This window comes from Lepidochelys olivacea (genome assembly GCF_965140295.1).
Source record: "Lepidochelys olivacea isolate rLepOli2 genome assembly, chromosome: 3".
In the NCBI taxonomy this organism is placed as follows: Eukaryota; Metazoa; Chordata; order Testudines; family Cheloniidae; genus Lepidochelys; species Lepidochelys olivacea.
Genome location: NC_140413.1, coordinates 172,613,338 through 172,631,370, shown reverse-complemented (window position 1 = coordinate 172,631,370; position 18,033 = coordinate 172,613,338).

Below are 18,033 nucleotides of genomic sequence, written 5' to 3'. Positions count from 1 at the left end.
GTGGTTCCTTCTGCAAACTTAAACACCAGGTCAAGCCCCCCACCCAGAAACCTGGGAGACTGTATGTGTAGCCTCCTTGCAAGCACTCCTTGCAAGGACAACAAAATAAACTTTGAAAAGCCAGCGGTTAATTATCTAACAGTGTATATTGGGGTTAGACTCCAACCCCTCTGCTACTCTTAACAATAGTCCCAACCTCAGGTCTCCTCTGGCAGTTGTGAGTGGCTGGTGCATTCTAGCCACTTCCTCCCCTGCTCATCACTCACAGTTTGCTGTCCAGGGCGGGTGGAATCCAAGATTCCTCACAGGTCTATCTCTAGCTCTTAAGGGAATTGCAATCTGTGCTGCTCCACCACCTGGCCCATTGATTCCAGCTTTAATTGTTGGGTAGGGAGGCCGACACCAGCATTCTTCTGCTCTGAGGCTTCAGCTCAAGCCACCTCAGTGTTGTCCACTGCCTCAGCTCAGCTCCGTCTGCAGGATGGTGGATGGCTTCCAGGCTGAAGCTGCATCATGTGGGAGAGAGCGTTCTTACACTCAGAGAGGCACTCCCAGGAAAAAGTAGAAGCCCTCTCCCTCCCTCTGTCCCTGTCCAGGCTCCCTTATCCAACAGTAACTGAATAGGGCCTCAGTCAGGGTGATTCCTCACCACAGTCAATTTGGTGCAGTTCTCTTGTCCTTTCATTTACCAACTGGGATAAGAGCATTTTATTACTCCCTGCCTTAAAACTTAACTGAATTTTGACCAAATTATGCCAACTGTCACATAACAGAAGTAATTCAATCATTTCCTCTTGCTCACCATCTCAAAAAGTTCTGGGCTGCTCTTCTAGACATTTAGCTCTCTATTCCCTAGGACTTCAGGCCTGGCTAGGTCTAACAATAGCAGTCAACTCACTGACCACTAGAATAGAGCCATGTCTCTGACAGAATGTAGCAGCTAATATGTAATAGTGTAAGACAGAACAGGTAGAAGAAAACTATATCTAATTAAGACTGAGGGAGGAACTGAAGAACACCAAATATAAATTACTCTAACTAGAAACATGGGTGGGGACACTAGGGCTAACCCTGAAAAATGTTCTGGGACTGTAGTGAATGATGTGCCAGGCAAGAATGGACTTTTGGGACCAACATGCCAAGCAGTCTGTTTGGGGAGCTCTCTGGGTTGGTGAATGCAAAATTCCCCACTTCTAGTTATGCAGAAATCCAGCCTTTTGAAGCTACACTCTGAAGTAGGAGCCATTTTCTGCTGATTTCTTGGAGTCTCAAAATCAAAGCTGCAAGCTGCATAAAGGAAAGACTGATCTATTTACGAGGGTGCTAGTTCTGAGGAAATGCTGTTATTAACTCATAACCACAAAGAAACTCTTTGTGGGGTTTGAAGGATTGACTCCTTCCAGAGACTGTATAGGACTTGGGGGTGATTTCTGGAAGTTTATTAGCATGGATGTTTTCTCTGTAATGCTTTCACTCTAAGAATAAACATGCTTGCTTATAAAGAGGTATAGTGGGATAAGTTATAACAGGTGGCAATTATAACAGTTCATAGCCTTTGAAGAGAAAGCAGAGCACAGATGCTGGCCTGTTTAGACTAGCTTGCTGGAGACAGTGTAGGCAGAGATCTGTACAGCCCAGAAAAACCCCAGTCAGGAGGAGGGAGACAGACACATGTCTCTGCCCAAGAGAAGCGATAGCTGAGGAGCTGGGAGCCTCGAGTGGGTGTCCTTGACTGATCACAGAGGGGGAAATACAGGTGCAGTTGCCCTGAATTGTGACAGTCAGGACCTTCGTTTTAGCTCTGATCTGAAAGAAGAAACTCCAACTACACAGTACCCCGTAGAACCTGAATAGATCACAGCCCAAGGTGGCACACGTTCAAGCTAGAAAGTTACATATCTTTATTTCTCTTCATATTCTGACTTATCTCACACCTGCTCTATCGACTCCCCATATTTTCAAAGTAGATTCTGGAGCATCTAATATATTTGGGGGGGGGAATTAATTGAGTTAGTTACTCAATTTTGATCAAGTGTAGAACTCAGAAGTGTTAAGTGTTTTATGACCCCTTCAATTTTCACAATTCCTGAGGTTTTGAAATCTGTTATACTTCCATAGATTTCCCATGGAACAAATTATTAGTGATTCCTGGCCCCTGCTGTATTTATCTATATACCTTCAGTCCGTCCTTAATCAAAATAATATTAAAGGATCACTCATAAAAGTTGCATTCCCTTATTGTAATCCATTCCCATATTGGTTTGTAGCACACACAAAAAACATAGTACTGTATTATTTATGACACCCTTGAATTGCAAAACAGGATCAGACTATCAGCTAAGACAGTTGCTCTCAAACTTTTTCCACGAACCACTTGAAAATTGCTGAGGGTCTCAGCGGACCACTTAATGATCTTTCCAAATGTTGTTCGTACTGTTAGCTAACTATTGTAAAGTGCTTGGGATAAAAGCACTATATAAAAAAAACCTTAATAAACTTTTTGTTCTACAAATAAAAGCATACGACTAATATTTTAATATCAGGTTTCAGAGTAGCAGCCGTGTTAGTCTGTATCCGCAAAAAGAAAAGGAGAACTTGTGGCACCTTAGAGACTAACCAATTTATTTGAGCATAAGCTTTCGTGAGCTACAGCTCACTTCATCGGATGCACGAAAGCTTATGCTCAAATAAATTAGTTAGTCTCTAAGGTGTCACAAGTACTCCTTATTTTAATATCAGTAGACTTACCTTTCTAATGCAATGGATGTGCCCTCTCTTCCCCGCTGCAGCAGCCCCCGAGCTGGGGCTGGGAAGGAATGGGGTGTGGGGGGGTCTCTCCCTGCAGCTGCAGCCCTGAAGCTGGGGAAAGTCGCCTCTTTGTCTGGCTGCCTCAGCCCTGCATGTCCCAAATTCCCTCCACCCCCTCTTCTCACCCCACTGCCCCCTCCCACCTACCCACTATTGCCCCCAAAGCCACCACCTCATCTTACATGTGTGTCTTCTGCAGGACCCAGGCACCTAATTAGTGGAGCCACACCTGCATGGCTTCACTAATTAGGTGGGTGGCCCTTCATTCTCTCATGTGCAGCCACCCCGGCACATACTTTAGTGGGAATTTAGAGGGACCACCTGAATGGAGCTCGCGGACCACTGGTGGTCCACGGACCAGTTTGAGAACCTCTGAGCTAAGACATAACCCTGTTGTTTAGAATGTAAAAAGCAACAACCCCCTCCCCACCACACACACACAAAATCCCACACCTCAGTGTGCCTCTGATGCAGCAGTACATTCAGGTAACCTCCACCCTCTGTATTTCAGACATTTTAAATGGATTCTAATTCAGTGCAAGGCTTGGGTGTATTATCTTGCTCATCGTGCTTTGTATGAACTAGCAGACAAAATATATGGTGTGAAAAGTGACGTAAAAAAGCGTAAGTATAGTTTCTTGGGCCCACTGGAAGGTCTGAGGCCAGAAGTCTTCTCAGAGGAACTGTGCATAACAAACATTAGCTAAATAGGGTAAGGGCAGATTCTGTGCTAAATACACTTGTTTCTGTGTTCCTGCACCAGCAATAAGCCCCGCCACTTGAGCTCCCCTGGTGAAGATTACTGTAATGTTGGGAGTTACTAACTGGTTAGCACCGGTATCAGCACTACTCACACCACCTTCCCCGTGGTCCCCAACAGAGAGCTTTCCTGAGATCCAGCCCATGACTGTGGAATGTACTCCTACAGGAACTAAGGGCCATTACCACCTTCTGCTCCAAGTGCAAGGCTCATTTCTTTTACCTTGCCTTCTACAATAGGAACACGTAGCAACAAGACACTCTGCTGCATATACTTCTCCCCACAGGGAGAAGATGAAAGAACAACCGTGACAGATTTTACACATGTTGTTTATTGCACTACCGCAAGGCACTCAGATACAATAATGAGCACAGTGTAAGAACCTATATACAATATAGTAGAAGGCATGACTGGAGTGATCCTAGAGAGGTGAAGTTCTGGCCACAGTGTGCTGCAGGTCAGCAATCTGACTGGGAGATATGGCCATAGGTGTAGCCTTGAGGCTTCTCTATACTATGCCAGGCTACAGCAGCCATTCACTCAGCACTTTCTGAAAAATCAGGCCCCTATAAAATGTTATAAGCTGGGCACTCCAAAACTGAGGTACTGACCTCACACCTGGTAAGGCAATTCCAATCTTTTCATGTATTTATACCTGCTCCTGTATTTTCCACTCCATGCATCTGATGAAGTGGGTTCTAGCCCACGAAAGCTTATGCCCAAATAAATCTATTAGTCTCTAAGGTTCCACAAGGACTCCTCATTATTTTTACAATGACTAGTTATCTTTGGAAATATGAGCCACACATCTACACCCCTAATATATATAAAGTCACAACAACATATATTTTCTTTATTATCCTTGAAAGAATTCACAGCTGACCTCCTATGATGCTACTGATTTATTTTGTTTAGATTTCTTTTTCTGTATTTTTAACATAAATTAAATACAGGTATTTAAGAGAAAATTTAAATGACCCAGATTAAAAAGGCACTGAAATAAAACTATCTGCTGTGTTCAGATATATACTCTTACTGTCATGAATATAAACCTGTGAAAACCATCACAATGTTTTTGGAAGAGTAACAGCCCCCCCTTTATTTTTTTTTAAAATGCTGTTTGCACTTTGACAGCTGCTCAGCTATAACAAATGAAGCTTAAAAGGGTGTGTATCAGCGTCAATGCAAGATGTTCTTCAAGCTTGAAAATAAAAGCAGAGCTGCATTAAGTTCAAACATTGGTATTAGATGAAAAAGAGGAATAGTGTTTTTCCCTCTTGCTTTTCTGGAGACAGACATTATTTGCCAAAGAATGTAAAATTCAATTCCCCGGGGAATGCCAAAAGCCTTTGGCAGACACTCTGAAACTCAAGTTGACTCTTTTCTGTAAGAACGAACATTAGAAGGAAAAAAGAAGAGGAGGCATAATTACTTCAGTGTTTACATGGCCATGGCTTCTTGATTCTGAAAGAGTATCTGACTACAAGGACTGGAATTAATCTAATTTTAAAGAACTGCCAGGTGAAGTAAAACTACCCTTAATTAGTCTAAGTGAGTCTTTATTTGTATATCATAATTCTTAGAATAGTGATGGGAAAGAGTACTCAAGATTATAAAGGCAAGTGCAGTCACTTTTTTCCTCATATTTGTACTGTTCAAACTATTCAATCTAACAATATCAGCTTTAAACCTAGAAAGACCGGTAATGATCCTAACTTCAGGGTGGGAAAATATTTCATCTCCACCATCTCTCCAAACACCATTTAACAAACATGTTCCTGTTAAAGCTGAACAGACTGAAGAAAAATTACTGTTGTGGGAAGCAGAATACTTACATAGACATAAATCACACAGGTGCTTAGGAATTGGAGTAATCAGATTCAGGAGAATAGACGTTGCTATGCATGTCCATGATATAACCAGGTCAGTGTAACCGCATTCCAAAGCCAAACTTCAACCACCGTAAGGAGATGTAGACTAACAATGTTCTTGTATATTCTGGACATACACATTCTTTCTTACACGTTCATGTAATTCTCGAAAAAATGTGTGTTTTCAACTGAAAGAAATTCCATACATGTGTCAAAACCTCAAAAAGTTGAAACCATGACAACCATGCCTCTCCCAGAGTTTTATTTCATTTTCATAATTGAAGACCTCTGAACTAATGGGATTTTTTAAAAGGGGTGCAGCGATGGTTTGGAAGCCTTCAGGACCATATTTCACACTATCATGATATTCCAAGTCCGTTCTCTCATCCCTGCTCATAGTCACGTACGCCTACAGAAATTGTAAAGAAGATAATCCGCCTTTGAAAGCAAGTCTGATAGCAAAGATACTAGAACTATAGAAATCTGGTTATCTGCAAATGGATGACTCAAGGGATTGGTAACAGGATATCATGTCTTTTAAATCTAGGTAACCAGTTCATATCTAACCCAACTCAGTGACTAAAAGTAGCGACTGAAAGTAGTTACTACCTGATCTGGTTCAATGGCATTTGTGAAATCATTTGCTGGTCTCAGATCATTTCTCAATTAACAGATGGTCACATGACCAAAATAAAAGGTGTCATAATTAGCAAGAGAAGGGAATAATCAAAAAGATTTGTCCAAAAAACCTGGGTTTGGTTCAGTTGCATTAACTCTTTGTGCAAGTAGCTCACGAAAGCTTATGCTCAAATAAATGTGTTAGTCTCTAAGGTGCCACAAATACTCCTTTTCTTTTTACAATGTTTATAACAACAACAAAAAAGCAATATTCTTGTGAATCAATGGTCATTATGGGTGAATGTGAGTGAATATTGAACAACCATTTTGTGGAGAAAAAACATATGAGCTGTCATCTTGAAAACTCTGATCTATGAACATGCAGAAGTTTCTATCATCCCTACGAGGAAACATTACCACATAACTTGGTAATCATATGCCAAGAATAATTGATAAACAATTAGTACACAATTAAAGTGAATAACCAAGAAGCTGAAAGTGGTTCCCATAAACTGCTCATTGAATAGTGTAAACTAAGAAACTAGTTGATAAAAGTGAAAGTCTTGGAATAAACTGAACAGTCTAAACAAAAGAGGTCTCAATTTGTCAAATAATTCACAACAAGTAGTTCCGCCATGTATAAGGGGGCCAATTGACACACTTGTTGGAAGTCTCAGCAGAGACTAGGGTTTGATCAAGAGTAGGGCAGCTGGGGGAAGCAAACAGAGTGGCTCCTGTATCTGGTAAGCAGTATTTAGATAATTCTGGAATGGCAGTTCCAGCACTACCAGTTGCCAAGAAGCATTTCTGAGGAAGAAATAGTAGAATGGCTATTGGATGTCTCAGAGTGTGCCACCAAGTGCACATCAGTTTACACAGAGAAGAAAATAAGAGGCATTTTTTATTCTGGTCCATCTTTAAAATCAGCATAAGAAAGAAGAGTCAGATGTGTTTTCTGTTGTTCTCTCTGACCAGCTATAGAAATCTTTTGCTTTTGGGCTGAAAATTGTACCACTACTGTACAATTCTTAGTTGCCAGAATAATGACATTATAGTGCATGCAACGTGGTTGGATGTGCAGGCTACTCAGATAGCAAACACATTCCTATTTAATCTACCAACCAAGAGGAGCAGGAGAAGAAAAGAGTTTCTTTCACAGACCCTGACGAGTTTACAGGCCTATCAGTTTATTCTAGCTACATAGTCAGGGTTACTACACTAGGGATTCATATTTTTATCAGTTAATCTGTCCCAAAGCCATGGAAGGTAATTAACGAGAGAGATAGTCAGGCATGGCTTCAGGCAGTAATTTAATACTGCCCTAAATCTCTGCATGGGCAAACCCACTAGCCAAAGAGGAAATGCATACTGTACAAGGACACTTGTGTTCTCAAACATGATACCCCATGGAGTTTTCAGATGAAGCACTTTTCCAGTGATTAACTCTGTACATTTGAATTGCATTATTTAATGCCATAGGAGAGTGGTTATTTGTAGTGCATAGAGGAAAACAAGTTTCCCCATGAATATAGAAATCAGATACTTAATGGATAAGCCATCTTAGGTCACTCAAAGCTTCATTGTCCTTTGCTGATCCTGCTGGAAGGATGAAGTCACTGCTCTTATTAAATGATTATTTGTATAATAAAGTTGTGCCTTTTGTACATTCTAGAATAATTGGACCCATAAACAATATCACTTGATCTGTATACTAGCACAAGAGTGTGCTTTCCATACTGCCTTGGTATGTAAATACAGTTCTCCCTTAGGGGTAGCTCGGGCATGCATTGTGCCCTCCCAGAACTCATGGCCATGCAATGATAACACCCCGACTACATCAGCTCTTAGAATGGTGTAGCATGCTTCCTTGCTCTGCTGACCTGTATGTGGGACAGAGAAGGGAAGGGCCCGGCTTACATCCTCTCCACCAGGGTGTTTTGCAGCCTGTTGAGGAAAGCTGGAGTAGTTTATTTAAAAATAATACATACACCGATCTGAGACACAAAGTGAAGTCATCTTCTGGGGGGATTTCCAAGAGAGGCAGCCTTAGAGCCAGTGAAGAATTTGCATTCTCTGTTGTATACTTCACTTGCATATTTATAGTTATACAGAACTCCATAGTCTGTTAAATGATGTTTCTTGTATATTCAAGTCAATTAAGCAGTGTATAAATTTTTTTTCTATTGAAAACATCAGAATTAACCTAAACTCACAAGGTTTAAAGTTGTCAACTGTCTTCTTACTCCGCTGCTGATACCAGTATAACATGTGTCAGAAATTATCCAGATTTCCCTCAGTAAAAAAGATAGCCAAAATATGCTTCTATCTAGCTGCATACACAGGCCTGAATTTTCCAAAACAATTAGTGATTTTGGACAGTCCATTTCAGGTGTTCATTTTTCAGAAGTGCTAGGCACCTACCACCTGAAGATCAGGCACCTTTATGGTGTCTCATGTTGGGCACCCAAAACATTGAGATACCCAGTTCACAAAACATCCTAATGCACATTTTTATTTAATGTAGAAAGTTTGATGACAAGAGTTCTCAGCCATTTAGCCTCTTTTGGAACAACATTAGAAACCCCGATTGACACTGTGAAATAGAACTGGGTGAATAATAAAACAGTTTTTGTTGACTAACTTATTTCATTAATATTTGACTAGGTGGGCCCCAGGTAAAGGCCAGCTTCAATAGATTTCTATTATTCAGTAAGAATAATAAGCAGCGGCCAACAAGATAAAGAGTATGTTTTTAAGCAATATTCATCTCAAAGAGAATATAATCACACAAATGCATGTTTTTGTTGTAGATATACATATGTTTTGGTTTTGTATCATAAACCAGATGGAGGACTTGCCTATTGCAAATCACAAGTGCTTTAAACATGAACTATTGTCTGCAAAGGACAGCAGAAAGAGTACTTTCTCACAGCAATCATCTCCTTAGAAATATGAAAAGGAAAACTGGATGAAAACATAGCCTCTCTTCTCTCCCCTCCTCCCCCCAGTCAGTCAGTGCAAGGTATAGCCAGTTGTTATTGATTGCAAAATTACCACTTTAGAGCTAAAAGCTTCATGGCTTTGCCATATTTAAAGAGCCAGCCACAAAAAGGCATCCTCAGAAAATGTTTCTACAACAGGGTAACTCTGCAATGGGGCAGCAGGAATTCACCAGGGAAGGAGTTTCTGATAAGGGGCTCTTTGTTGTTATGACTATCACCACCACAATTTCCCAGTTTAATGCAACAAAGAGCACGGTTCAAATCCTCTCCATTCCCAAGAAAGTTATCTAATTGGTCCTCAACGAGGAACATCAAACATGTTTTCTGGAGTACTCCTTGGAAGAACAAAATGAGACAAAAAGATATTGCAATAGAATGAAAACTGGAGCTCAGGTTTTGGCCTGATATTTCCTACTCCAGTTCTTTAGGCCTCCAGCAATTCCTTCAAATAAAGCAGGGAAGATACTTTCTCCATATTTCTATTGTAAGAAAAGGAAAACAAAAAATCCAAGCAGATGACATTTTTCCCCTTTTCTTTCTAATTTTATATTTTCTGGTTCTCTTTATTGGTGAGGATGATAAGGGAAGACTTTCAATTCATAGAGTGCTTGTTCTTTATTTAGTCAGGCTAGATGTTCAAGTAGTTAGTGTGATCGCTGCTGTCCTGGCTGACATACTGGGGAATGAAGTGGGGGAACTCCAGAGCTGAAAATGAGAGTCTGCAGGGCTTGAGCTATGGAGTCAAGCTGTGTATCTGTGGGCTATAACAGACTCACATTTGCTAACACAAACGGACCAGTGGGCTTCTTCCCTGGAGAAAGAAAGCTTATTCTGAGCATCTGAGATTCGTAGCAGTTCGAACCCTGGTTGGGCCCCCACTCATATGACAGCTGCCATCTTGGCTAACAGCAGAAATTGAACTGGGGCCTTGAAAGCTAAAAACATCAGTTTCTTACAGCTTGAGTTAAAGAGCCAGGCTCTAAAGTAGTGAGTGGTAACAGACTCACATCCTCTGTGGATTGGGTACAACACACACTGATCAGTGGCTTACGTCAGCACCCACAATCCATGATTTAAAGGTTTTGATGATACATTTCTACAGGTACAAAATCAGGAGCTGGGTTCTGCTCTCATGGAAGTCAATGGCAAAGCTTCCATTCATTTCAGTGGGCTAAGAGTGGGGCCCTGTTTGTTATAATGCATATTTTGCATTGAGAAAAGCCAACGCCCTACTAGAGAATTAATGACCGTTTGAGGTTTAAACTGAAAAGTATTTTAAAATACTGAGAAAAGGTATAGCAAACAAATGTTAAAGGAACTGTCTATGACCTTGCATGATTTAGCTTCGTAATGCTTTTCTGCCATGAAAGTTGGAGCTGCTGCTCCTTACAATTAAGCGAGGACCTGTATTTTTCACACAGCCATTCTTTTTCTGCTTGTGAACAGGTGGTCACTCTAATGCTCAAATAAACTAAGTTCAGTGGTTGGCCACATTGCATACTCAGCTGCAGTTCACCCTCTGCATTCTGTGTCAGCTTGGAGGCAGAGACAGGTCAAGTGACTTGCCCAAGATCACACAAGACATCTGTGGCAGAGCAGAGAAATATTCTCTCTAAGTCCTAAATCAGTGCCCTAAACACTGGATCATCCTTCCTCTCTGCCAAAACTGGTCTTGCAGCCTTGCCCAGCTGGGTCTCAATGACAGGTTTGATCTGGGTGGAACTCCACAACACTGCATATAGCTAGCTTTCCTACAGTAGACCTGGCTTTACTCCACCAAATGATCATGCAAAAGAAATGCACATTAGCAGTCAGACATTGGATATATGATTTTTTTTTCCACTAAGAAATGATGGTTGTGTTGTATTTCTGGAAGCAGGAAATACCAGAGACCTTGCCAAAACCCCTTTTCTTGTGAAATTTCCAGCTCAGTTTTGCAGCCAAGAAATTCAGATAAACTTTAGATTAGCATCCAAACTAAAATCAAATTTCAAATCTTTTGAAGTTCTCTCCTCACTTCTCAGGTCCGACATCAAGGTCCACTAGCATACACCGCACACCTGTGCAAAGCCAAGTGAGGCTCTACATGTGGCCAGGAGTCCACACTAGCAGGTACTGATTCTGCATTTGGATCTACGTATCATATTTTGCACTGATACATGAGGTTAAAAACCAGCATCAAAAGCATTTCTCTTTATATTTCCTTTAAAGAGGGTTTTAAGATTATTTTTTCTCTTCTGCCCTACATATGAGGGGCCCAATCCAAAGGCCATGGAAGTCAGTGGATGCCTTTTCACACGTTTCAATGGGCTTTGGATCAGGCCCTAACTACCCTTTATCAGAATGCGGTAGTTTGAGCCTGGGCAGCTATCTTTAGTTTAACAGTGTTTTCATGGGCCTCATTTCACTTCCAAAGATCAAACAAAGTCAGACTGCACTGGCAAAATTAACTCGGGATATCAGCCACATCACACATTGACCACAAACAACATTAAATATTTTAAAAGACAAAGCAACACAAAAGAAATTCTATACTTATCCATTAAAATGTCAGATTTTCCAGTTCCTAATGCTTATATTAAAATTGCTATGCTCAAGAGCTTTAATTTCTTAGATTAATAAATAGGATCCTTCTCCATTCCTAAAGGTTATTTTTAAACATTCTACATTTTAGGATACGTATATATAATGCTGAGTATTAGCTCCAGATAACAGGCCCATCATAGCTACTTCTGTGTTTAATGAGGCTATATACAACAGTGCACATTAATTTTTCATGTTGCCAGCAGAATTTCAGGTGAGTTTAGCCTAAGCCCTGCACTGAACTCCATGCAAGTGGACCCTGCTCCTGTGCAAAGCCATGCAGCAATCATGCACGCAGAGGGGTACTGCAAAGCCTTGGTCAAGTCAATAGCCTCCATGCAGGGGTCTAGCAGAGTAAAGCTCTTTGTAGGGCTAAGGCTTTTGTGCCCCCAAGAGTTAGTTCTTTGTTTTACCCCGTGCCTTGCAAACTGAACAGAACAACATTGAGTATGCAGAAAGCAGAGCTTTTGAAAAAAAATGCAACTGTTTGGTTTCTAATCTGACAGGGGATTTCGGTTCAGGGATTTTTTTTAATCATCACTGGTTCTTTCAAAGCTTTACATTGCTGGGGACAGGGGAGGGGATGATTTACAGTAACTACAAACAGTTGCTCCCTCTCATTGAGTCAGCTGCTGATTTTGAAAGCTTGTTCTGTCTTCCCCATATCGAAGGTTGACATCAGCCACAAGGAACACATGGCCAGCTTTAAAAATGACAACACTTTAAGCCTGCACTCATTTCATAGCTTCAATATGTAAAAGCCCAGCCATCTTGCTTATTTAATTCTTCTGGAAATGAATATTTCCATTTACTCCATCCCAGCCAATCTAAGCAAGGAATCTTACAGATACATAAGGGAAAATATGTCACAGCAATTCCAACTAACTCTGCTTTTTGTATCATTAATACCTTTTGGTTTCAAAGTGAGCAGTCAGGGCCATATCAATTCAAAATGAGGCTCAAGAAATGCCAGAACATGGGTCTCAAGAACACTCTGACTCCAACCCCAGCACAATAGCCCTTCCCCCTGCCACAACCCCCACTTGGAATGGTAACCAGGGAGTACCATCCCTTCGCAGGCAGACAGGGGAGCAGCCTGCCTCCTAAAGAAAAGAGCCCTCCTCAGGAACAGTAGGGATGGTTGCAAGGGAGCCCTCAGTACTTACCCCTGAAACCAGAATGTATCTGCTGGGGTGGGTTGGGCCTGTAGCTCTCTTTTCCTACTGTACATTTCTGCAGAGGCGGTAATGGGAGGACTCCCTCATTGAGATGAATGGATCAGTTCACAGAGGTATTGTTTCAGGCTATGAATAGGCTAGTCACCTCCTTTTGCACCCGGTCGTGGCATAAGTTCACACTGCAGCACCCTGCCTCAGTTTCCCCACTTTCAGGGCTCTTTCTCAGTCAAAATACTCAAACTCTTCTCATTCAGCAACACCCCTCCTTGGGGATGGGGTTATTAAGATAAATAATTTCAGCGTGGTAGCCGTGTTAGTCTGTATCAGCAAAAAGAACGAGGAGTATTTGTGGCACCTTAGAGACTAACAAATTTATTTGAGCATAAGCTTTTGTGGACTAAAACCCACTTCACCCAATGCATGCAATGGAAAATACAGTAGCAAGATATATATATACACACAAAGAGAACATGAAAAAATGGGTGTTGCCATACACACTATAATTCCCTTAATTGATCACTCTCATTATAGTGTGTATGGCCACACCCATTTTTTCATGTTCTCTGTGTGTATATATATATCTTGCTACTGTATTTTCCACTGCATGCATCCGATGAAGTGGGTTTTAGTCCACGAAAGCTTATACTCGGATAAATTTGTTAGTCTCTAAGGTGCCACAAGTACTCCTCGTTTTGTAAGATAACAAAACATTTCTCAAACTCCATACTGCCCATCTTTCCCACTGGGGTCTCCCAGGCTTTCCCTGCCCGGAGTCTTTTCCCTGAAAACTCAAGGTTCCCTTTGGAGCCTACTTACTCCTTCACAATCTTCCACAGTTCCCACCTGATACCTAGAGGTTCCCTACTGGAATACTTAGTCCCAGCAACCATTCCTCACTTTAGCAACCCCCTACCACAATCCCTTTTCCCCACCCTTACAGCTTCCTGCTACTCGACACAGAGGAATTGGCTCCTGGTACCCAGCTGGTTCTATTCATTAAACCTCACACCCCATCCCAGGTGTGTCAGGCAAGGTCAATTGGAAGGGGTTGGCCAGCTCCAGCCTCTAGCTCCTAAAGAGGTAGGCCACCTCATCACACAGGCTTTCTGCAGACTCAGGTAGACATCACTGCAGTTATGCTCAGTTCACATTTTCAACCTTTACTTTCACAACCACGTGTGCAAGACACTTACCTTCTTTTTAAACGAAAGTCAGTCTCCACTGGCCTATAATGCCTATGCTTTATTCCAGCCCTGGGGCTGGATTTTCAGAAAGTGCTTAGCATCTGTCTTTTGCTTAAACTTGCTTCACCCTCTCCACATCACGTCCCTGTGCACAGGCCTACTGCGATCACAGCCCGTATGCCCCTCTGACCCCAAGGAGTACTCTAGGCTCACATTGCTGCCAAATTCTCCGGAAAGATTAGGGAGTGGATGGGACCATGCTTTGCCCCCTCTATACTTAACAGTGAAACAGTTATTTCCTTAAGGCACAGTTCAGCCCTTCACCTTGCTGTATCTCATTTTACCCTACTGTCAAATGATGATTTTGAGATTGTCAGTTCCAAGACTGCATAAATGCTAAATTTTAGCATGTAACAGTAGTAAGTAGTAAAATTAGGCACTCGGTAAAATAAGGCACATGTTTAAATAACAAGTCAAGTTAAAAACCCTGCTACAGATTTCAACAAATAGATTGTTTCCAAAAATAAGCCATCAAAGTGAGAAAAAAAGCTGACAAGCTGGTATTACTGTGGTGACCATGTGGTTTCCGCATATAAGTAAAATACGTACATCTTATTAGAATGAAAACTAGAATATGCTCCGGATACTTCCTCAGTTGTTGCTTAATATATCTGGAACATGTTAAAAAGTTATATTCAGTTTTAACTGACATATTGAACATGTGTCCTGAGTGATACGCTGCACATATAAGATTAATATATACTCAGGCTCAGTTTTGGAAAAGGGCATATGCCCCATCCGTGTGCCACCTCACCCAATGTGCACATACCTACTGGAGTTGTGTGTGTGTGTTTTGACTGCCTGGGAAATCTGAGCCCTAATTCAGGTTAGGAGTGAGGATTCCTTCCCCTTCTGTCCAGGTTCCTTGGCAGTTTTTATTCACATGCATAAATAAACACCCATTATCCTTGAAAGAGTCAGAGCTGCTACTCACTGAGCTTGATCCTCCACTCAGTTCCAGCAGTGTTACATTAGCTTATTTCTATTGAAGTCAACAGTGTAAAACTGATGCAACAGAGCGGTAGCTCAGGCCACTGGTGTTTCTGTAAATTAACTGGCACTGTGAAAGTTCTGCTTTGCTCACATGGCGTTAATTCGTGGCCCTATTGAAATCAATGAAGAACTTCTGTTGATTTCAATAGTTCCAGGATTTCAAGCACAGGCTCAGGATTCAACCTCATATTTCAAGAACATATATATGAACACTAGGAACACATATTCTATAGCCACACATTTTTCTACTGAAGACGCACTGGAAAATAAGCATTATATAACATACAAACACACTACATCCCAGTGTTTTACTCCCTATGAAGATTTCTGCTTTTCTGTGAAAGGAGAAATTGAAGGACACAATTGTTTAATGACTTGAATCAATTGGCTGTGGCTTGGCCTCAAACCTGAATCCTAGATCAAACCTATTTATACTCAGACCAGAAAGAGAGCATTCGCCTTGCCTAATGCTAGTGCACATTGGTCAAAGGATCCCAGAACAGCAATATATGTTCCTCTTAGGGCCTTATCCAGCTCCCATACAAATAAAGGGAAAGATGCTCACTGACTTCACTGAGGGGGTGGATTGGGACTTTAGGCCCAGATCCTCAAAGGTGTTTAGGTATCTGATTTCCCATTGAAATCAGTAGGAGTTGGACACCTAACCTTTGAGGATCTGGGCCTTCATGACTTCTGGAATTGTATCCAAAAGGCTAATGCCATAAACCTCCACTATATTTCTTTCTTAAATTTACCCCTCTTGCCCACAACAATGTTATTTCACACATAAACACACACACCCATTGAAAACTGCTAAGCATGCATTCAGTGCCTCATCCCTATAGGTTTTCCATACATTTAGGCAGCACAGTTAATCTACCTGTCGATAAAGTGCACTGGAAAATATTCCTCTCATGATGAGCAACAAGGAGAAAGGGCAAAACTACTAAAGACATTGCAAGTCTATTGTAATTATTTATTTTTCTCTTTCAACAGTTTTATTACTTCCTTGTTATTTAAGTGCAAGCCACCTTAATAAAGGCAGAAAGTAATAAAGCACTGTGGTAGTACCTGTGAACATTTAACATTAAGTTGGCAGAAGCAATCTACTTTTAATAACCGTCTGTTTTGATAACCTTGTATTCTGACCTTGTATTCACCAAGGTGAAAGGTGAAGATTAAATCTTCTCCACCTTTCTGAATGCAGCTGCTGTGCACACAGACTTTAATTGATGTGAGACCCAGCTTTGTAACTCAAGACCATCTCCCGCCTGCAGCACTGAAAACATGCAATTCAAGGCTCAGTTTCAGCTGATAACTGGTCCCTCTCAGCTGATGGTCTGGACAGGAGAATGAAGTCTTTGTCATTATCTATCCTCCATCAGCATAGCTCTTTTTTCATAACTCTGGTATTCAAGTCAGGCCTATAATGATGGCCTCTCAGCAAGAAACATGATGAAGTGAAACAAAACTAAAAAGGGGATAAACTTAACTCACTGCTGAACAAAGCTGTAAGACGGAAGCAGGGAACTGGCCCACTCTCACTGAAAGTTGTGAATTTTTTTTTTAAATCTGCACAGCCCGTGATTTGTTATGTTTTATTCTTGTATAAAATAAAAATTCCTTCCATTCATTGCACTATACGGTTTCCATCGTAGCTCCATGACTTTGCAGCAATTTATTTTCTCTCCCCATGTACTGTTGGATCATTAGTACATCTCAATAACTTATCTGGGTCCTGATATAATGAGACTTCTGGTTAGTTTCTTTGTGGGAACCAAATCTGGGATCTCTGGTCTTTACCTAGGGTTGCCAACCCTCCAGGATTGCCCTGGAGTCTCCAGGAATTAAAGATTAATCTTTAATTAAACATTATGTGATGTGATGAAACTTCCAGGACTACATCCAGCCAAAACTGGCAACCCTAGCTTTACTGCTTGAACTAAAGTGCTCAGTCTCTTATATTGACACTAGCAACAAACCCTTCAAAGGAAATATAATCACATTTTGGATCCAATCCTGCAAGTGCTTAGATGTGGAACTGCCTCTGAAATCAGTGGACCAAATTCAGGTGTGAGGTATAAAGTGGTGTAAGTTAGCCTCTCTTAATGAATTTAGACTTCCTTAAACTTACATCAAATCTACTGATGTGTAAGGTTGTGTAAATAAGGAGTGACTAGTTTATACCACTTGACATTTGACATCTGATTTGGAATAACAAATATGGAGGGCTTTCAGGATCGGGCCCTTAGCATCTTTCCAAGGACCCAAATATTGCCACACATGATGATCCACTCACAGAACGCATCTCTAGCACATGGCAGCCAAATATGCATTGTTGAGTTTAGATTCATATTCTTAATGGAGAACCAGCATTTGATATACACCTTGGACTTATTATTTCAAAACTTTAAAAAAAATGGGTGTTTTAATCTCTTTTACCAATGTTGAAAACTGTGCAAGAGTATTTCCACAATACCACACTAGCTCTTTATATGAAGGACTATAAAGTTATCATATTTAATATTCTGCATGATCTTAAATATCTGTATACATTGGAAAAAGCAAGAAAAAAAGCAAATGAGAGCTTTTTTTTTTTTTTTGCCCCTAACTTAGTCTATTTAATACATGTCCTGATAGCTCTACTTATTTTGAAATAGCCTCGCCTCTATTGTCCTGTGGTTTTAATTCCACTACTTGGTAAAATTTAGGTTTCCAGTCACCGGGTAAATTCACACAGGCCAGCTCCCAAATTATCACAGTGAATGTTTTCACCCTCCTGCTACCAAAGGTGATGAGAACGTGTGCGTTATGTGGTTTGTATAATTCCCAAAAGTCTGTGTAACTAGATAGCATCATGGTTAAAGGCTCGTGTAGTGTTAACTTTGCTTGAGCTAGGGGGCTTTTCTGATGAGTCTCAAACCACTCTAGTAATCCCTAGAGACTCCAGATGTTTTCACAGAGCTGCATTACCAA